The sequence below is a fragment of the Pempheris klunzingeri genome, unplaced genomic scaffold (genome assembly GCF_042242105.1).
Source record: "Pempheris klunzingeri isolate RE-2024b unplaced genomic scaffold, fPemKlu1.hap1 Scaffold_821, whole genome shotgun sequence".
Lineage (NCBI taxonomy): Eukaryota > Metazoa > Chordata > Actinopteri > Acropomatiformes > Pempheridae > Pempheris > Pempheris klunzingeri.
The window spans coordinates 1-24,262 of NW_027255296.1; the positions used below are offsets into that span (position 1 = coordinate 1).

General features: G+C 24.5%; 1 pseudogene; it reads right to left on the reverse strand.

The window, feature by feature from the left end:
• Positions 1-6: 6 nt before the first annotated feature.
• LOC139225535 (RAC-alpha serine/threonine-protein kinase-like) lies at positions 7-19,822 on the reverse strand (annotated as a pseudogene).
• Between the last annotated feature and the right edge of the window lie 4,440 nt (positions 19,823-24,262).

Sequence of the window (24,262 nt, forward strand, 5' to 3'; positions counted from 1 at the left end):
ATATTTAGTATCGTCCTTGCTTTGAACATTTGGTATAAATGGAGGAGTTATTCTTTTAAAAAGTACATCATCCCATATTACTTTGTGAAAAAAATTGTGTCTCATAATTTCGATGGCATCTCTACTTCCACCACCCAATCTATGATAATTTTAATAGATTAAATTATGCAAAAATCAATAAAGTTCTAATATTTTGTGATATTTGATCTACTGATCTTATCTTTAACATAAAAATTGTAATGATATTCATATAATACACGTATTTACATGATCTTGTACTTTTATATAGAATGTTATACAAGTCATATAAAAATTACCCTTAATTGAACAATTGAACCCTCAGGAAGTATAATTGTATTACAATAGGGGGTGTAAATGAAGTTATTAGGTAATTATATTATTATACTATTAGATATAAATGCATTATAAATCAATTTACTTAGGTCTTTGATAAGAATGATCTCATAAAAGGCATATTATAGAATTTTATTGCAATTTCAATGATAATAAATGCAAAATTTGGAAGATCTATAAAGAATATGATACAATAAAAATTGAATTTGTTATAATTCCTGTAACTCTTATTGATATAAAAAACCTCAAATTTTTTATATGCAAATCTGGTACTATCTATAATCTAATATTTTGTAAAAACAAAGCATTTTAATATTTAAGATTATGAATTAAATTTGGTTTTTTTAGACTTATACATCTCATTTTTTCAATATATTGGATTATATGATCAAAATTGCATTACAAAATGCAATTTTCCTTTTGATATATTACAATATAACATGAAATTTTGCATTTTTTAGTGACATACAAATTTGAAATATTAATAAATTAGCTTATTTTATTATAAAATTATTTAGAAAATAAAGATATTTGCTTAGAGGAGAAATTTTTAATTTATTGACAAAATTGGCAGGGCGTGACAATTGCTTTAAATGTAGTATAATTCACTATTTAAAGATGTATTAGACTAAAGAAAATAAATTTGTTTAGCCTTGAGAAAACTTTAAAGAATGATTATATATCAACTAATTATTATCTGCATAGTGTATTTGATTCTACGTACCCCCTAAACTCTTCATAATTGATTATTATATAGAAAATAAAATTTTTATTAGAATAACGATATAATGAATATAGAAATCAATTCTTTATATATTTTAAATCATAAAATATATAAAGAGCTCAGAAAAGCCAAAACTAGCTGAATCCCATGCTACTAAGTTAGTATTAAGAAGCTATAATGTGATTCGCTTTAAAGCAGCTAAAAATTGTACCTGTGAAAATTTAAGCTTTAATCATAAATTTACTTATAGAGTACTAAGTAATATTTGACTAGATAAATGACTTAATTTAAAAAGCACTCTAAGTTGTTTGATATTAAGATATGTATCTTTGATAAACTAAATTACATCTTCGAATATAAATCAGCATTGTAAATTATATATTTTCCGTCGGTATATTTAAATAAATTGATTTAAATGGCATTCTATTCAGTAATTATATCATGATACCAAAAATCCAAAATCTATGTAATTTAAAATTACTAATATATATCTTTTTAATAAGATATATTTATCTATAAAATCCTGAAAGCCGGATATATATGAATTATATAAGGAATAAGACTAAGGAATAAGACTTATTTTTAAAACGATAAAAATATGAATTAAAATAAATTCTAAAAATATTACATTTTGTAAATACTTAATTTTACTTATTAAGCAGTCTTTATGATATTGTATAAGGTAGTCGACTTATTGAACTATTTATAACTCCAAAAATATAATATATAGCACAGATGACTGCAGAAAGAGTATAGATTCCACAAAAAAGCTTTGTAATAAAATTAGAATTTATAAAAAATATAATTTCTAATTGTATAATTTTTAAGCTAAACATTTTATTTGATATAAGGTCAAATAAAATGCACGGATCTATTTATATAAAGTGTCGTATTTCAGGCTAAAGTTCACTTTATTTTCAACCACTCGGAACTTTTCGTTTCATAGAAAAGTATATCTAAATATTATAAGAGTGGTGTTGGATATTTAATCGTTTGACGTTTTATAGGAGCTAAACATTGATGAAATAACACATTTAAAAGAGATAATAGAATTTTTAAAACATATAATTAAAATCGAACACTTATCCTAACAGAAGCACTACGCTTGTCGATATAGAATCTTTACGGTGGTTTGACTATAATATCAAATTGGATATAGTTAAGATTCCATAATCATCGTTTTTTAGGAGAGTTGTCTATAGGACATAGTTTCCGAGTATATTTCTCAGCAATGTTATTAAAGAAAAAACAAAAATAGCGTTCTTTTAATATATATTTAACAAAATAAAATTAGCTTATAATTTGAATGTTAAAATATAAAGTTTTCAATCTTTAATTTTTGTCATGTGCTTCGTAAAAATTCGGTACGATGTTTCCTGAGTGTTTACTATAAAAAAAATTTTACTCCATGTCTTTTGTTGAAAAGCAAATATTAGTTGTTATATATATAAGTAATAATAAAGGCCTAGATAATAAAATATTTATAAATACAGTAATTTTACTATATCTCCTAAGATAATTTACTAGAAGCGAATTCATATTCTATAATAAGAACCAATGGGTACAAAAATTTTTTAAAAACCAAGTATTTTTATACATTATGTATTTTGAGTTATTACCAAAAGTCTTTGAATTAAAAAATATGTCTGCGCATATAAATTGTTCGTGAAATATAATTGGCTTTAAAATATATAAATTATTTTAAAATTTTCTTAACATTAAATATTTTTGATTTCGTATTTTATAAAAACAATTTTAATAGCAAACATCATTTTTGTAAATTATTTGCTCCTTGGTGATGTCATAAGAGAGATTTCTCTGCAGGGATTCTAACGACACTCATGGTAAAATGACAATTATTCATCGAAAAAAAATCCCAATTACTTATTTAATATAAAATGGCATGTAGAAGAGAATTTCGTCACCTAATATTCAAAGTGCAGTATAAAGTACCACCGATCAAGTTTATTCGGTTACAATGGCCACGAAAACATTATGCGAATTGCTGGCTATCAAAAACAAAATGCTTAAAAAAATAAGAACAATTCGTAAAAGAAAGTCAATAATTGTCCACAAAACCAAGAATCTCAAAGAATAATGAATTTTATCAAGCTTCGAAATAATCCTTTGTGTAAATACGATTCTTGAGTTAATTCCTCTGATAGAATTTTTAATTTAGTAAAAAGTGAAAATTTATCTCATCTAGATGTTAGAGAACTATAATGAATTTATAAACGTAATACAAAATATTAATAATATTTTATATGCAATTAAAAAGAGCTACAAAAACTGTATCTGTAAAGTTTCTAAAGTATGACGCCATTCCAACAACTTCCCAACTTCTTTACATTTTATAAATACAGTCGCATGACCTGGACTGATATTGTATATCTTCTTATAGTGTTTGTTATATTGAGCATGCTCCAGTTTACCGAAGACACACTTCAGAATATCTATCTTACACTAGAAAACTAGAATACCTGATTGGTGCCTGAATTTTTTTTTATTTTCAAGAAGAATTCCGAAAACTCTGTGCTTAGATTAGAAAATCAACGAAAAAACAAATAAGATACTTTTCTTAGAGTGTATTTTACTCAAAAGCAATAATAAAAATTAATATTTTCAACTATCCTTACTAAAAATGTGAATTGAAACTTCAAAAATTCACAGTTATTTTTCAGAAGTTAGCATGAGATTTTGCTTTTAAAAAACAAAGTATTAATTATATCACTTTGTTAAATATATTCAGAATCTAGTATTGAGGAAGAATTATTTTATAAAAGAGAATAAAAATTATTCATAAAATTAAATTCTTCGCTAGCTTCATTGAATTTTGTTTGAAAATATTATTATTTAAAATATCGACTTAAAAATTGATCTGACCGCTTTTTTCATATATTTTAAAAAAAAATATAAAATTTCATAAGAGCGTATTTTAAAAAACATTCGGCTCACTTCGAATTCTGCTGAAGTTATCAGTTAGTTATTTCCATGACAAATCTGAACAATATTACTTAGAGTTAGTCTTATTCAATTATATCACACTAATTTAGAATTTAGAGAAAATGACGTGAATTTCAAACACCAAATTCAAGTTGTGAAGAAAACTATTCTTACCAAAACAAATTAAAGATTTTATCAAAGCGATATGTAATATTATTCAACAAAAAGCATGAATTAACTCAGTTTTATAGCAAAAAATACTCGAGGAAATGAATTTAGTCTATCTTATTAAATAACCAATTTATTTGCGCGCGCTCATATTTGCAGATTTTCCTTTGCGCTAACAATCAATGGTACAAAGTTTTTACAGAAGTAGAGTATTATAGAGCATTAGTATTTCAAGTTATTTCTAAAAAAATTTTATTTTTTTACGATATATGTGACAAACTTCAGGCAACGAAGATTACGATTCGGCAACAATCGGACTAGAATTTTAAATTGAAAATAAAACTATTGGATAAATTCATAAAGTACTAAATTCTTTTTATTTCTTCAAAATATTTAATCAGAATTGTAAGCAGAAAACGCGTTTCAATTTTGTTTGTTGCATTGAAACTCCCTAAATCGATTAATTTTTTTAACTTGAAATCACTAAGTGAAAAAACTTAAATCCTTATGTAGATTATATCCAGCTCACCCTAAAAATCAATGTATTAGAACCGTCTCTAACATTTTCGATGATTATTCTTTCGAGGATATTTTGATTTCAAACGTAGAAAATTTTTAGGAAGTAATTACCTTCGTGATCTATCCCACCTATTATAAAATATCGTAGATTCTTATAAATTCCGCCTAAATTATATTTTGGTGAATTTAAGAAACAATGTCTTCTTAAATTTAAATGAGCATTCTTCATCAAGTTTCAACATCATAAAGTCATGAATAATAGATTTCCATTCAAATACAGTTCCGTATGATTCTATTTGGAATAGAATTGTAACAATTAAGCCTTGGATAATATGTACCATAAAAAGAGATAATTTCCATATAGGAAGCTTTGTTAACTCAAAATTATTATTTTCTAACATTCAACACATCTAAATTGAAAACTGTATCCATTGTCATATCTTACTGATATATTAATTTACACGCCACAGAGCCATGTTATTGAAACTTTAATCATAAATTAATTATCTTCTCTGAAATAGGCAGAATATATAACTTTAATAATTAAGATGCCTTCTAAAGTGAAAAATTCCTAAAATTTCTTTGATTAATCGATCCGATCACTCTCGAAAGTTTCCGGAATTTGTTACACATACCGTAAAAAAGCCAAAAACTTCTTGAAAAAAGAATCAAACTATAAAAGTTATTTTTAGAAATTTTGCTGGTGTATTTAATCGGCTCAGCATTGGAAATTATAGAGGAAAAATAGAATCCATTGCAATTTATTAGAAAAATATAGAGTTACTTATAAAAATTGAGAAATTAATGTAATTAACATATTTCTTGTAAATCAATAACAAATAGATCTTTCGCTGTTAATAAAAGCTATTAATTATTCATTTAGATTTTTGATAGGTGAATTGCTGATATTAACTCCTTCTTAGGACGTTGGTTAAAAGTTATGTTATTAAACATTAAGTAAATATATTTCTAATGATTTATGGTATTTTAAATATTTTATTTTTGATACGAATGTATTTTTATTATTATATCTCGTCTATTCTTTGTATTTGAATTATAGATATATAAAAATTCGTATAAATACCTAATTTAATTATATTATCGATAAATGTATGAATTCAACCTAAAATGCAACTTATAGCAACTAAATGCTTAAATTGATATTGAATTAGTCATTAATTATACTATTACTTTTGTGATACAAAAGACTATTTATTATAAAAAAAAGAATTTAAGATGAAAATAAAAACATACCGATGAATAGGGCTTTTTATTAGTAACTGACTAATTATATCTTTGCGTCCGATGTTATATTTTTAGGGAAGGTAATTTCTTTCTAGTTAACATTAAATAAATACAGAGTTTTTTTTATAATTTTATCACTGTAAGAATCAGCTCAAATAACACTTCATGATCTCTGCTGAAAAAAGGTAATCTCCCACATATCATTTCATACATAACAATGCCAAGTCCCCACCAATCAACTGCTCTACCATAATCATTATCTTCAATAACCTATAATATATATCGTCATAATAGTCAAGTAAAATAGATAGAATTTAGGTAGTGATTTTTTATATATTATGTTACTTCAGGGGCCAAATATTCAGGAGTGCCACAAAATGTCTTCATTCTATCACCAAATCCTATATCTTGTTTGCATAATCCAAAGTCGGCAATTTTTATATGACCATCCTCTCCGAGTAATAAATTCTCCAACTAATGAAATTTTTTAAAAAAATAAATTATATACTTGATTATAACGTTATGAAAATTGTTATCTATATACCTTTAAATCTCTATATACTACTTTTTGCTCATGTAAATATTTTCAGAGCTAATGTTATTTCGGCAGCATAGAATCTACTTCTGTCTTCCGTGAATATTTTCTCTCTCGAAAGATGGAAAAATAACTATTAATAATATCATAATAAAAATGTGTATATTAAAAAATATTCTTTATATAAGTCAACTTTTTGTATGAAAAATATAAGAAATTATAGAGATTTTTTTATAAAATAAAAAAATATATATATATATATATATTGATGTACCATTTTTTTGATCTCCAAAAATTATTTAGTCCTCTATAATGCTTTTTTAAAAAATTTTTTATACTTTTTGATTAATAGCATTTTAGTATCATGAATGAATAATGTGATATCAATTGACTTATGAGTTATAACATTTGCTATTATTCTTAAATAACCCCTATAATTTTTCAAAAGGTGGCTATTATTTCATAGGCATAAAAAATTTATAATCAACTAATTTTATTATTATATAAAGAGATTTTAAGTATACTAAAATAATTTTTTATAGAATATTAAATTAAAAATCAATTTAATATTCTATAAAAAATGTTATTAAAATTAGACCACTAATTTATATTGATTATATAAATGTATGTGTTGATAATATACATTTGTAAGTGAATCTTAATTTTTATTTGATTAAGAGCGTGTGTCATGATATCGTTAGTTCCCTATATAAAACAAAATTTTAGAATATTAGAATATAGTAACTAAATATTTAAAAAGGATAATTTATTTTTTGTATTGTCAAATAAAGCGAAGCGATAGGTGCCTTTAGAATATTATAAAGAAAAAATATAGTACACTTAATTCTATAAAAATTAAAATCTAATACTTGATTTGGCCTAACCGTAAGAGAATGTCTTCGAGCACGATATAAATTTATTAAAAGCGTTTTTTTATAATAAATTGAATAAAAGTATATATTTTATTTAGATAATAAAAAATCTTAAATAAAGAATAGATAATATAATTAGAACCACATCGAGAATTTTGTGATTTTAAATATAAGGCATCAGATAAAAGTTAATGTAGAGATTTGAGCGATGCGACGAGAGATTTTAGAATTTATGATCAACTATGGCGCTAAAAAAATCATAATGAAGCACATATCCATAATTAAGTTTAAGAAAAGTGGCTTAATATTAAGGCACACTTAACACTTATTAAGTAGAGTTACTTAACACTTATTAAGTAGAGTTATTTTGATGGAATTATTTCGATAAAATTTTAGACAAAATTTTATCGAAATTAGTTCTAATTTGAATCATAATGAAAATGAAATGAATAAATTATAATAACTATACTGACAAGAGAACTTTATATCATATATATACACGTATATAAACATAGATTTGTGCGTAATATAGGTTATACAGGGGATTTTTATATATAGATTATACAGGGGATTTTTATAAGGATCATCCTTAGTCATGAATTCAATTTGGTATTTTATGAATTAAAAACTATTATTAATTAGTCAAGCATACTACTTAGAATCTGCCAAATACCAAAGATTTATTATTTAAAGGCAAAAATGTAATATACTAATTAATTAAAATGAATGTGGTTTGGTTATATGAGCTAGTACACAAATAGATAATTCTTTATTTTATTAAAAATAGAATAATTGAAGATCTTGTAAAATCATTTAAAAAATTTGTTGTACTCTAAAATTATAATTGTTTAAGAATAAAAATTCAATCTCTTTCCTTAAGTGATTGTCCCATTGGCAGAAAAATCTAAGAAATTTTTCAAAGTGAAGGAGAATATGCTTTTATGTGCATCTAAATTTACATTAAGGATAGTGTATAAAATGTAATTTTATTGGCCAAATAAGTGAAATTTATAAAAACAGTTAGACTTGTTAGTCAAACTTGAGAGTGATGCCACTTATGTAGCAAAGGCTAAGAATACGTAGAACTTAATTACAAATAAATAGTATAGTGATATTTTTTAGTCAAATACTGTTTTCCAATTACTTATTAATTATATAAATACACACTACTTAAAAGAATACTGATTCAGCATCAACTCAATATTTACTAATCACATTTTGTAGATAATTAATATGTAATTTCAGAAAAAAGTAAAATACAATTGTACAGTAGTTCATATATAACTCAGTAGCCATAATGAATATGTGAGATCTAGTAGAAAATTTTAATATTTATAAATGATAATTAAACTGATATGTTCTAATAATTATTTTAAAAAAATAACACCATTATTGTATTATATTGCTTCAAAAAGTCCAACTTACTTATCTGAAGCAGAATTGAGGTTAGATGCGATATACTTATTTTCTTTTTAAAATAAACAATAACTCGCCAATAATAAACTATTTATTCTATTAAAAAATTTAATCAATATAAGATTAAATTACGTTAGTCTGTCTAATTAGGGGTTCCACTCATATTACTTATTTAGAATTATTAATAATTTCCTATAATAATTATGATACTTTTTCTTGCTTTCTCTAATTTTTTAGTAACTTTTTCTAATTTAAAATTGCAAAAAATGAGAATATTTTGCAGAATCTATTGTTTTGTAAATTAACTATGGCAGTCCTACATTATATGCAGATTTTGCTAGCAGATCCTGGTATTCGTTTGTCTGAGTATATCTTATAATAACGTTTGTTAGCAACTTATATACCTTAAAAGGGTACAAATAAGAAAGATATGTTCAAATAATCAATCTATTCAAAACTAAATTAGAGACCATAGTAATCATTACATTAAATTAAATTCATGAATAAGAAGCGGGCGGATAGTAGAATGATGTGGGCTTATTATCGTTAAGCATATTTTAAGTTTCTAGTTCAACACTAATTTTTTTACGTTTACTTTTGGTGTTATGTATCTTTTAATCATACTTGTAGTAAGATTTAATTAATAATTTTCTATTTTTTAATCATGTATTATGCTTGTAGTAGTAGTAATGATAAGAGTGCAGAATCGAGCGCAGTGCACTGACAAAAAATTCTTCCTTCCTAAATAAAATGATTATTATATTTAATAACTATCTAAGAAATAGATATGGTTGGTGTAGTAGTTGCCTAAAAAGAAGATTTTTAAATTAATATACTACTGCAGAATAATCAGCATAATGGCGTAAATTTAAATGAATAATTTAAGTGCGACGCCTACAGGGGAGACATGAAGCAAAGCTGACAAACTCGAACTTCAGCCTAACTAGTTTTGCTACGAATTTTATCTATCAACTGAGAAAAAAATAAAACTATGAATTTTTCATGATAGCTAATAACTTACATAAGTGATTAGATAATATTTTAAATGTTTACATGAATATAATACCGACCGTAGGATTTGCAATATATTTTATTTTATTATGATACATAAGTTGCATGTGACAACTATATAAACTAATAGCAAATTTAATAATCTAGATAAATATAATGCAACTAATAAAAGTTAATTTCTATAATTAAGACTTTCTATCTTTCTTGGCGCCAATTATTGTAATATAAGATAAGATAAGATATTTTAGTAAATTATCATAGAAATAATAATTAAGACTTCAGAATAGATATATTTGTCAAATTTTTTACTCATAATATACATGAAAGGAAGAGATGCTATAAGTATTCATTGATTTTTTACTATAATATACACTAAGAGTATACAGAAAACAATGTATGATCTTTTTCTAATCATCAAATTAGTGTTTCTCTAAGAAATAATTAGTAATTTCGCTGATAAGAGGAATTAAATTAGCAAAATACATTTTATTAATTATAGATGAATAGTCAATACGTTACGGATGACATTAGGAAAGTAATATTAAGTTTTAGTGACTTTAATAGCAAAGTTATTTAATGAGATTTCGAAAAGGATTTTTGTCAATTATAATACCATCTTTATATATTTAAATCAATTACATAATGGTTTAAATATATTTTTATTTTTATCATCGAAATAGAAAAGTTAATTGTATCGTGGACACCCTTATGGAAGTTATTTCAAAGTTAGACTGAATTTTACCGTTAAAAAGCAAAAGAAGCGAATTTAGCGAGCTAAAAATCATGATTTAGATTTTAATTTAAAAAAATATATTCTAATTTCTTTCTGCTAAATAATAATTATAATAAAAAAACCTAATATACTTATTCTTTATCGATAAAATTATTTATATTAAGAAATTAGAAAATAATAAAGCTTAGTCAAAAATTAGGAAAAATATGAACATGCCGTGCTGTATGATGCATGATCAATTATTTGTCTACTCTACAAGATCTAGTCAAAAATATAATAATAATGTATTATATTATTCATTTGAAATGAATGTTCATTTAGTTTTAATATGAATAATAAACCGTGTATCAACTTAAACATTGAAAATTTGATTGGGGCTGGAGCAATCGAGCCGAGTCGAGTCGAGCGAGTATCACGCACAGTAAACTAGAGAATAATATATGATTCATTATTCTCGATTTGTAGTTTGACTTGTTTAATTTTTATTTATTAATTAATGATGCACCTATTTTAACTGCCTTTTGTAGCATTAATATAATGTTAGTGATAAAATTTTGTTTATTTAAGGACATTCCTATTTATTAGTATATTTACAAAGTGTGGTAAAATTCTGTTGCAATAATATGTTCCTTTTAATAATTACAAAGGTGGGATGATTATTAAACACTTATTTTCTAAAAATAATAAGGCAGAGTCGTTTTGTATGGCTGAAATTCGACAACTTATTATTCGCAAATAACGCGTACGCATGCGCGTAAAATGGATGATGTAGTGGTGCAGAAAACTTGAATTTTATATTTTTGAAATCAAATAGAAACAATGAAATGATATTTCATAGAAATTATTTTTAGTTGAAATATCATTATATTAAGATATAATAATATTTGATGTGTCAAAATCGGAATTGCCTGCCACGCAAAACTATGTACGTCGCTTGATAAAATTGAAAATATTCATATTATTAAGTCATATAATCATATTTTGTCGAAAAATTACATTTTTAAAATTTTGTTGAATGCAAAAATAAAACAGTTAGCAGAGGAATGTTCTTATTCAACTCACAAGGTTTATTCTGTTGCTACCAGCTCAAGTAAAATTTTCGAACTACCAATTATTAATAAGAGAAAATTTATAATTGTTGACAGTACCATGAATTTTAAAGAGTTAAATATTAGCTTAGCACCCTTCGCTTCCAAGAGAGAGTCTACGCATTTATGATTCAAATTTTAAACCGGACAGTAGAATTATTATTTTAGGCACTGAAACTAATTTGATACATCTACAAAATTCAAATGTGATTATTGCAGATGGAACATTCAAGGTATGCCCCAAATACTTTCTCCAACTGTATATTTTACATGGTAAAGTACAAAACAAGATCTATCCTTCTTAAGACAAAAAAAGGAGGAAAATTATTTACAAGCGTTTAAAATTATTTTCGAAAAATGCAATCATCAAGCTCCCCAGTATATCGTGATGGATTTTGAGTTATCTGCCTACTTTGCTTTTAAAGAAGCAACGATATTCTTTTGTTTGTTTCATTTCGGACAATCAATTTGGCGAAAATTACAAAAATTTGGCTCAATAACAAATTTTTGAAGAAAAATGAATTCAGGCTTTTTATCAAATGTATTACTTTGCTTGCTTTTGTTCCTGTAGAATATGTCGAAGTTGAATATCAAAAGATATTCAACTTAAAGTCTCAGACTTTCAAAACATCAACTTATCTGTGTGAAAAAAATATTTTGAATAAAACTACTTGAGAGGAACAAAATACCAAATCAAGAATTGGAATGCTTACTTATGAGCTCTAAATGATATTCCATTGACATCGAATTCGGCTGAAATATTCAATCGACATTTTTACGGAAATTTTGAACAATGCCACCAAGATTTAACGACATTTTTAAATAAGCTAAAAGTTCAACAAATTTTCAAAACGATACAGAGTATTATTTGTCAAACTTATCAAAAACAACATCAGTTAAGTATGAAAATAAACTTAATTTGTTGAAAGGCATTATCATAAATATTACAATTTAATATACTTGTAATTAATTTCAAAACTATACAATTCGAGAATAAATTGAATTATAATATAATAATATCATAAATATATGGTTAATATTAAATTTGACTTATTCTTGCGTTATAAACGAAACCATCACTGCGCATGCTCATTTCGATATATTCCTTGTAATAATTATAAAGGTGAGATGATTAGTAAACTCTTCTTTTCTAAAAATAATAAGGTAAAGTCGTCTTTGATACTTTAAATTATGAAACAATAGTTGTCAACTATAATACCAATGTACATTAATAAGTTGTAATTTCGTAATTGACATGCGCGGGAATACTACTCGCTCAGATATGACGCACTTTTTGTGGGTAGTATCATTAATTTGTAATTCAACTTCTAATAAGTGGCCAATATGTGAAATAAAAGTATCAAACATTCAAAATCTCGAATTCTTTTATTATCCTGTGATTGAAAGACTTTTGAAAGTCTAAAATTTTGATTAAAAAAATAATTTAATAAAAATAATTTAATAAATGATCTCAGTAAGTATAACAATTATAATTGAAGAGCAATGTGTAATTTTAATATGTCTTAGATATGTTATTTTTAACTGTTTCTTCTAAAAATATTTGACCCAATATAGTGCTATCATGCAAAAAACACGGAGGTTCGATATAAAGTAATATTAAATTAATGGTCAAAATTTATAAGAATATATGGCTTAGTGGTATAGGCTAGTACTTGCATAACTCACTTTTTCTATTTTTTTCCTTTAATCTTAAGTTAAAGGAGAAACTATTGTTTCTGTGTGACTTTATAGATAATTAAAGACTCTTTTGATAGTGGGAGGGTGAACTCCTACATCTATCGCTGTGCTTCTTATAAAGTCAACGTTCGATGAATAGATGAAATAGATGAAATAATAGATATATTAGGAGTAATAATTGCTCTAAAAAATATGTTTATGGGTTAAAATCTCACGGTACCGCATAATATTAAGCTAGAGCTTAGTTTGTTAATTATGTTGCAGCACCTAAAGTAATTAATATAGCAAGTCTCATCAGCTTACTCTTCACAATTAAATTAAGCTAGGCCAGGGTTTTTACCTCGTAACTAAAAAAAAATTTTTTAATTATGTTTCATATAACAAGCATTTCTTTCAGATGCTTGTTAAAAATTAGGGATCAATTCCTAGATTATTTTATGGATAGTATCAGAATCGATCTATTAGAAGTGTTTAAGAAATTGTGTAAATTTTTGATGCTATACCTATGGTATTCTTCATGATAAGCTATTTATTTTAAAATTTTGAGTTATCAAAAATAATTTTTTATTGAAATAGTATGAAAAATATATTTTATATAGCTTTATTCAACCCTACCAATAAAAATCATCTTGAAATTAGATTACATTTAATAAAAATTATTATTAGAGGTACATAATTAAGCTTGGTATATTACAATTCTTATATAAGCTTATTTTATGCATCTTATGAATTTAGATATGCAGTACAAGATATTTCATCGAAAATCAATTTACCTCTCCTCCATTAACAAATTCCATCACAAAACATAATCTATCGGCAGTTTGAAATGATCTAATAAGGGACTAAAAGATAAAGCTTATATAAGTATACAATTAGAATAATTGTTAACCGTGAGAAATGGGTGGTTGGCACTATGAAGAACTTTATTTTCTGTTAATGTATGTTCCAATTCATCCTATTTTTTATGAATGTAGAATACAATCAATAAAAAATCTAAAAATTTTATTATCTAATGTATATTACTTTTTCAACAATTATTTCTTTTTTAATGAATTTAATTGCCACATTTTTATTAGTCTTTTTATCTTTAGCAAGCATAACCTTTAAAAAAGTAGTTATTTTATCAATAACTATTTTTATTTGTTGATTTAAAATTCTTACTTTTCCAAACGTTCCTCTTCCAATAACTTTAATCATTTCGTAGTCATTTAACTCCTAAATGTCAATAATAACCTTATTTCATAAGTAAGAAAAATTAGGAGCTTTAGTAGTAGTAAATATACAGCATCTGATGGTTTTGCCATGGATTTATTTGTGGGTTTAGATTTTTTTGGTTTATCTTTTGTAGCCACTTTTTTTATAGCTTTAATCCATTCTCCTCTATATTTAAAAAATATTAACACTTTTGTACATTTTTAATTTTCAGATTTTACAAAATTATGTTATCTATTCTATTACCTTCGGCTTTATCTTCTACATTAAATGTCCTTTCAATCAATGATGTCATCTGTATACATCTAAATTATCATTTAATAAAAAAATCATTTAACAATTTTAATATTAAACTTAATTTATTAAAAAAAAATTAATTTATTAAAAAATCATTAGTAAAAATGATTATTTGATTTATATCAAAGTAAGTTATAAAGATTAACTGATCTTTTATATTTCTTAAAATGTAAGTTATCAACTTGAATTAATTAACTTAATCATTTTTAATAATTATTTATTAGATTTTTAGATTGATTTTCTAGTGGCACATTAAAAAGATAATTTTACGGAAAATATATATCTTGAATTGAGTTGTTTATAAATATTCCGTCAGAATTGCTAAGAACTCGTGAATATAAAGGTTAGTCTTGCAATATTTTTTTAAGACTTGAATAAACAAAATAATATAATTTCATATAAAAATAATAGTCATGTAAATATTGATTACAACTATATTTTTAAGAACATACTTATCTACCATTCCCTACAATTATACTTATGCGTACACTTATGTGTACACACATATATCCAACTCAGTGATTTTAGCTTTATTTTTTGATTATGGTTCGCCTTAATTTAATTATTCCAAACATTAAAAAACACGTCATGTTATATTAAAACTTTTTCAAAATTCTAAATAACTTATTCGTCGTTATATCACAATTCTTAACAATAATCCGACCTTAAGCCATTTTCTGTCGTTATGAACTAGTGTAGGCAATACTCGACTCGAATCTTATAAATTAAAAATTAATTCTCAAAGTAGAAATTTTTTAACTAAAGAAATAGCATAAATAATCTATTTTTGATTTATAATAAAAAATTTTAATTATTCCAGCCATAATCTTCTATACAAAAACTTCTACCTGCATTATTTTGTACATATTTCATTAATTTAAAATATGGTGATTTAAATTTATAACTTAAATATAATATTTAACTAAATAAATGATTTATTATATATTCAAAGCTCAAGTAGTTATATTATTTAAAAATAATATTAATAGCAAAATGCTTAATTTAATTATAGTTGAAGATGAACATAAAACGCAGTAATGATCTCAAAAGGCTGCCCTAATGAGCTTTTATAACAAATATTTATCAATATAATTTGATAAATATTTTTTAATAATTTAACGTTATTTGTATATTAGCTAGAAAAACTTTTAAAAAAGCTACCTAATTCTATTGTAAAATGAAAAATTCATAGACAATAACATAATTAATGAAAATTTGTATCTATTATATACAATGTAGATTATTAAACTTGTATTAATTGTAATCAAATTTAACATTTTTTGGGGAAAAATCTTTTTATTATTTAAACAAATTCTTAATAATAATAAACATATAAAACTATAATTTACATATTAAATCATTCAGAATGTTATAAAAACTAATGTTCTGGTATAAATAATATTTCTTTGATGTCAAAATGATTTCAATATGCTTTAATCGACAGATAGAAGATAGAAATGAAGCTTAATGCATTATGCTTGTATCATTGTAATTGATTTAATAATAATAGTTAAAATATAAGATAAGATATTATCTTATATTTTTAGTAAAATGACATCAATTCTTATGAATTTTCCCAGTACAACCTCATTTCGGTTTTAGAAATGTAATATATTCATAATGACTTAAATATGTATTTAGAAATTATTTAAGAATTAATTCTGTCTTTTGTATCAACGTGAATTGCATAAATTTGTTTTTAATCTTTAAATATAACAATTTAAAGATTAAAAAAGAAAATTTACGCACTAAAAAATAATGTTTTTGTACTGAAGTATGGTGACTGTTAAACTTGCGCAGTAAATTGGAATAATGGTCAAGCCAACGAATACCTATCGTATCGTATTTCTAATAAGCGGACAGATGGCTTAGTGGTATAGGCTTAGAACTCATGACCCCGAGGTCATGAGTTCGAATCCCGGTGCCGCCCACTGTTTCCGGTCTATCGTATCCCTTAATCCGAAGTTAGTAGGAACACTATGGTAATTGCATGTTTCCATAAAAAAATTATAGTACATGCTGGTAGTGGGAGGAAGCCTGATGGGAGGGCGAAATCGAGTGCCGATGCACTAGGGTACGATAGTAAATTCCTGCCTCTGTTGAGGTGATTCCCATAGAGCCAACGTCCGAGAAATGGATAGGGTAGGGGTGGTGGTCGCCCCAAAACGAGGATGTTTAGTGGGTTAAATTCCCACACTGCCGCAGAATAATAAGTCGGAGCTGGTGTGTGATGTCGTGTAGTTGGGATATGATGGAAAAAACTCCGCTGCGGTGCCTACAGCGTTTAATGAAGCAAGTGTGACCAACTTGAACTTCACAGCCCAATAAGCTGCGCCAGGGGTTTAACCTCGTAACTAAAAAAAATCGTATTTCTAAATTTTGTTACAATAAATATTCAAACTATTTAATTACCTTTTTAAACTAATTTTTTGAAAGCACATAAAGGAATATGCAGTTCATGCAAAATAGATTGTGTGTATCTCCAGAATGACAAGAAAATATGCAGACAAGAAAATATGCAAAGAAAATATGCAGATGCAATAATAAATATTGTAGAAAAGCTATTTCGATAAGAAATAATTCCATCTTCTAATCTTAAGATTGGAGCAATAAAGATTCCATATACATTTATTAATGGTAAATTAGGAAATCATGCTCCTTATTTATTATTGGGTAAATAATAAATAATACAAATTTATAAGTAGGGATTTGGATATATCTAGCACCACCATTGTTGAATGGGAAAAAGAGCATATAATTATATAATTATATGCTCTGATATCTTGCCTAATAGATTCCCAACCAATCTGAGGTATTTATTACTATATAAAACCTTTTGAAATGTGTTAGATCCGGCAAAAATCGTCAAAGTAAACGAGAGCAAGTTCGGAAAACTAAAATGCAATCGTGGAAGAAGAGTGGTGGGTGTTTGGAGGCATTTAAAGAGGAAGATCGAATATGTTTTTTGTTCCTGTTTAAAAAAGATATCACGAAGCACTGATTCCACTTATTCAACAATATATCCTTCCGGGTAATTTTAATCGCAGTTAACGATTCAGTTATTTATTTATTTAGAAACAACCATTATTACTGATGCTGCAAGGGTATATCAGATTCTACCCACTCGTTGTTATGTTATATCCACAGGGTTGTAAATTATGATATTGAATAAGTTTTAGAAGACGATTTACATACTAACAAAATTGAATCATACTGGCATCAACTGAAAATTTTACTACCGTCTAATAAATAAGACTCGAAAATATTTATACCAAGGGTAATAAATACGGAGTGTGAATGATAATAAGTGTAACTAGATATTTCGACGAATATATTTTCAGAAAAAACTATATATCACAAGGTATGGATGCTTTTATTATAAATATTAAGATTAAGCATTTGGATAGAATATATGGTTAGTTTTTAGAATTAATACGTATAAAAAATATTTTTAGATTGAAAATAACTATTATTATAAAATTATAAATGGAACTAACTTTGTCTGTGATTTTATTTGTATTGTAAATTTATATATATAATCTATTCTTTTTTACATTTATATATATATATATATATATATATATGTAGTGATTAGGTGGTGCGTTTGTATATTAGGTGAGATTACAGCGAAGCGGTTTCAGGAAAAATCCTGGGTTCGATCTCACTATTTACTTATAAGTTATCACTAAAGTAGTAAAATGAGCATGCGCGCGAATTTAGGTGATTAAGAAATGGCCGGCTATTTTACATGCGCATTAGCAACCAGAGATTCTTAAATTGTTCCAATTCTTAATAATAATAAAAATTAATTAAATAATTTTTATAATAAAAATTATTATTATATTAGTAGTAATCTTTAAAGGGCATCCATTAAAAGATTTCTCATTGATTTATGATAAATTTATAATATATTCCACATTATTATTAATAAATAAAAAGATAAAATTTATAGTTCTATTTTTTAGAAGATAATGCTTATTAAATATTATGCTTGCTAATTTAAAAATACCTTCCGAAATCTTTATCGGCAAGTTTTCGTGACCCCGAAGATTACGATTAGTAGAAAAACTATCTTAATTAAAATTTCAATAAAAAAGTTATGGATCGTGCGTCTAACTTCAACTTTACAGCCCCTAATCGGCTTTATGACTATTTATCGTGTAGATGTAAGAAAATATATGTAAAATTTTCCAAAAGTACTTTTTGGATAATCATCAATTGTATATTAATTTATAAGATAAAATTACAATAAATAAGTAATAATCGGATATATAAAAATAAGTGGTGTCACATCAATAAATTATAATTAACTAAAACGACTTCAAAAAATTGAATTAGTACACAAAACTACTAATTTTAATGAAATATAATACTCTTTGACTAACTTTCGAAAATACCGTCAAGAAGAGTTTTACTTTAAGTTTATAAGTAACTACAAAATATGTAAATTTATATGCTCCTATTAAAATATCTATTTAAATAATTGGTATATTATGGTAGCTAAAATTAGCCATTGACTAACAATTACCCCTATTTCTCAGCCATAATTATGAATAATATTTCAATAATTAAATATAAAATATTTTCATAATATCTAATACTAAATCAGTTATTTAACAAGTTAAGTTGTTATATATCATTTTACCTTATAATAAAACTATTGGGTTTTGGAGAGTCCGTCTCTAGTACTTGTGAATCTATATAATATTTAATTTAATATATTTCAAGTAATATTAGCTTTATTTTCCATACTTAAGACTGTGAAATTATTTAGAGGTTCTGGTAGGTCTGAAAAATTCAATACTTTATTAGAGAATTTGTTGGGTTTATCTTTATATCCATAAAGTACACCATCAGACGCCAGTACAAAATATCTTGGTCTCCATGTTTTAATAAATTCACCTTTTATGAATTAATCATATGAATAAATATATTTCATGAAATGTTGATAGATTTACCTCTTTTAAATAACCAACCTTCTTTTATTATTTTAATATCTTCACTCATAACTCACTAATTTTTCCTCTTAAATATTTTTATAAATAATAAAAGTCTTTTGAATATAACTACCCAAGTTGTATATAATATATATTTCAAAAAACTGTAAAGTTTATCTATTTTAATAGGATATTTCTTCTTTAATACATATAATTAGTAAAACAGATTATTCACGATTTTCTAGATATGATTATCAGCATTTAGTTACGAGAAATTAAATACCTATTTATATTATTGTTCATTTATTCAATAGTTATAGTATAGATATAATGGTTATAAACTACAAGTGTTATATTATTAGCATTTACATTTATAATTCTTTTTTAATTTTAATTTTAATTAAAGGGGTCATTTTAAATGGATTTTTACTATATTTAGAATATAATCACTTTATGAGTAAAAATAACCAATAATATTTGTTTAATCAATGTATATTAATTTAATTAGAGTTGACAATATCAATCGAAAAATTTTTGTCATAAATAAGAAGATTTCACTTGAGAATTATGTGCTTTTGTCTTTTTTAATTTTAAATTTAGAAGAAATTTAATGATTTTAAATTTAGAAGAAATTTAATGATTTTAAATTTAGAAGAAATTTAATGATTTTAAATTTAGAAGAAATTTAATGATTTTAAATTTAGAAGAAATTTAATAATTTTAAATTTAGAAGAAATTTAATAATTTTAAATTTAGAAGAAATTTAATAATTTTAAATTTAGAAGAAATTTAATGATTTTAAATTTAGAAGTAATTTAATAATTTTAAATTTAGAAGGAATTTAATGATTTTAAATTTAGAAGAAATTTAATGATTTTAAATTTAGAAGAAATTTAATAATTTTAATTTAGAAGAAATTTAAATGGCCAATAACACTTCTTTGACACATTCTAAGAATTACAGAGTTGCTACAAGTAAAAATAGAGTCTTTTAAAAGCGAAAATTTTTGTGTTTTTGTATTTTATATTAAATATTATTACAAAAATACACCTTAGGAAAATAGAGGTTTTTTCATTTTTTAAAAAATAAGTAATCTTACTGCCATTCTCCCATATAAAGCGTTTACACTTTTTAAAAATAGACATTCCTCCCCAAATATGCTGGCAAAATATGCTGAAAAATATGCTGGCTAAATATGCTGGCTAAATATGCTAGCTAAATATGCTAGCTAAATATTTTGCTTTTATATTTTTTTAACTTATATTTTTTGAGAGATTATATAATTATTAAGCTGACTTAAAATTAGAGTAATTGATTCCAATTGAAACAAAATATACAATTTATTTGTATATTTTTTTAAAGCAATATGTTCTCGTGAGTGAAAAATGAAAAATTTTTAACTAACTTATATGATTCGCTTTTCAAAATATTTTCTTAAAAGTTATATTAAATATATTAATAAAATTTTGAATGATTATTATTTTGATAACACACAAAAGATCTCCATTTATTTGCAATTTTTATAAATTTAATATAGACAAAATGAATTAAAATCTTTTTTCTAATTTAAGCAATTGACACATATCACAAAGTGACCTTTATCAATTGACTTTGTCGGTATTATTAATAAATAAGACCTTTTTGGCCGTAAATATAAAAGATTAATTTTTTATAGTAGAATTTGTTGCGTGGGCCTCTTAGTCTTAGGATTAAATTTATATCTTTATTCGTAGAATGAGTATAGTATATTATGAATAAAATTTCGCTATATAGTCTAAGAGAAATAATTAATACGAAGATAGTTAAAGCTCTGCTCATTTATCATTAAAAAATCTATAAATTATCAAACGGACTAATCAGATGCGATTGTTATAATAATGATGACTATTTACATTATATACTGTAAAGATAGCGTTTTCTATGATTACAATATGATTTTACTCTTTGTTGTCGTTGCCTATAATATTGTAGTTTGGCGGTATAGGCTATTACTCTCTGATCACCTAAATCATTCCGTCTTGCGTATCTCAAAATCCAAATTTTCTAGCAACTTTGTGATAAAAATATGTCTTTTTAAAAAATTATAGATCGTAATGGTTGGGGGAATCGACTTAAAATGCACTCGATGTGTTGATTCTTACCTAGTTAAGGGAACACCTATAGATTAGATTCATCGTCTATATGAAATTGATTTTAATAGAATAATATTTAGCGCACTAAATTTTTACCTTGTAAATAAAAAAATGATAAAATATTAAAGTATTTTACTTAATGTTAAATTTTAAGTCTCTATTTTTAAATACAAATTCTGATTTAATAAAATCATATTTACAATTAGTCTAAAATTGCTAATAATATAAATTAAAAATTTTTAAATTTTTTTGAAGTATAATATTATTTTAATTTCACGTAAAAACTTGTTATAACAAGAAATAAAAACAAATTTATTTTTTGTTCAAAAGATTATTATCTTATTTTTTTTAATTTTCGACATAAAAATTTATTAAGCTATAATTTTACACTAGTTTATGAAACTATGAATATTAATCGAATTATTACTAATAATCAAGAGTAAAATGATATATTTTTATATATGCGTACTACTATGTCAAACGTTAAAAGTGATTTTATATTTCATTAACTTATTGATGCTAAAAATCTATGTATCGATAATTGTTTATTATATCAAATGTTACTGTGGCTCATATATTAATATGAAGCTCTAGCTTTATTTCTATCTCATCTATGTGCATAAGAACAATTTTTTCATTATAAATATATAAGGAAACTTAAATAAACTTAAAAAATAGAAGGTTCGAAAATGAATATTTGAGCAAAATAATAAATATAAGTTTGTAATATCTTTCTTAATGTAGGTCCTTTTATGAAAATATCATTAATCTTATTACTACCTAATTTTATTTACTCTTCATTCGTGTCTTATATAAGTAAATATTTATAAGAATTTTATATTTATAAGAATTTTATATTTATAATTGCTGAAAATGAAATTAAAGTTACGCCTTTGTCATAGGTGCAAAAGTGCGTTATTTAAGGGAGATTAGATATATACTGTTTGAAAATAAATTTGTGAAAAATGTATATACGAGCAGCATAATTTTTGATATAGAAAAATTTCAAAGTACATTCTTCATGAGATATTGCAGGGGCCACAGCTTAATTACGCTAAAATCACTATCTAAAATATTAATCAGCATGAAAATAGCTGATCAATATAGTCTAGTACAGACTAATTGTCTCTTCGCTAGTTTGTGTCACATGGGAGCCATCTTTTTCCCACCATTCGTATCGTTTAATCCCAAGTTTTAAATATAACTATTTTGAATGCATTTATCTATAAAAAAACTATAGATAGATTATGCTGGTAGTGTGAGGAACATAGATGGGAGTGTAGAGTCGAGTGCTAATAAAATAGAGTAAATTCTTGCTTTCTTTGATGTGATTTCCATAAAGTTAATTTATGAGAAAAGATTAGGGTAAGGGTAGTTTTCGCCTTAAAATAAAATTTATTAGTGTGGTTGAATTCCCACAACACTATAGAATAATAAGCCAGAGTCTAGTAGTCTATGTAAATTATGCTAAGTAACTCCGCAGCGGTGCTTAGGGTCTTCAGTAAACCAAGACTGAGCTTATTGCACTCAGATCTAAATAAAAATAAGATGAGCCAGGGGTTTTAAGTATAAAATAAAAGAAGTATAAAAAAATGTTTTTTAATAGATTAGGTTATTGATGTTAAAAAAATACGTATAAATAATTATATATTTTATGAAAGGTTATTGTGACTCAAGTAAAGCTATGAAGCTTGAGCATTATTTTAGTTACATCTATGTGCAAAAGAATGATTTTTTAACTATAAATGTTAATGAAAACTGAACTAAACTTTAAGAAACAAATTTTAAAATTGAATAATATAATTATGTAATTTCTTTTATAATTTACGTCCTTTTATAAAAATATCCTAAATTTTATTATTCCTACATTTCTTTTTTACCAAAATTTTATTACTACTTAATGTTATTAACTCCTCATTCATGTCATATATGTCATATATGAGTATTTATAAATACTCAAATTTTTAAACTACTGAAAAGCATTTATTATTGTGCATTTATCAAAGCATAACACCTCATTATTATTAAATAAAGATTAGATATTTACTAGTTGAAATTAGATTTTAAAATGCAAGTGTATACACTGGCATATATGACAGCTTAATTTTTAATATAGAAATATTTTAACACATTCTCCAGGATTTATTGCAAAGACTACAGCTTAATTACACCAATATCAGTATCTACAAACACAGAGCTAAAATATGGCTTAATGATATAGGTTAGTACTCACATAATACTAAGCTAAGTCGCAGGTTCGAGTTCCATTATGGTCCACTATTGTCGGTCTTTTGTATCCCTTAATCCAAAGTTTATAGGAAAAATATGAAATTTGCATGTTTTCATAAAAATTCATATATAATTTTGGTAGTAAAAAG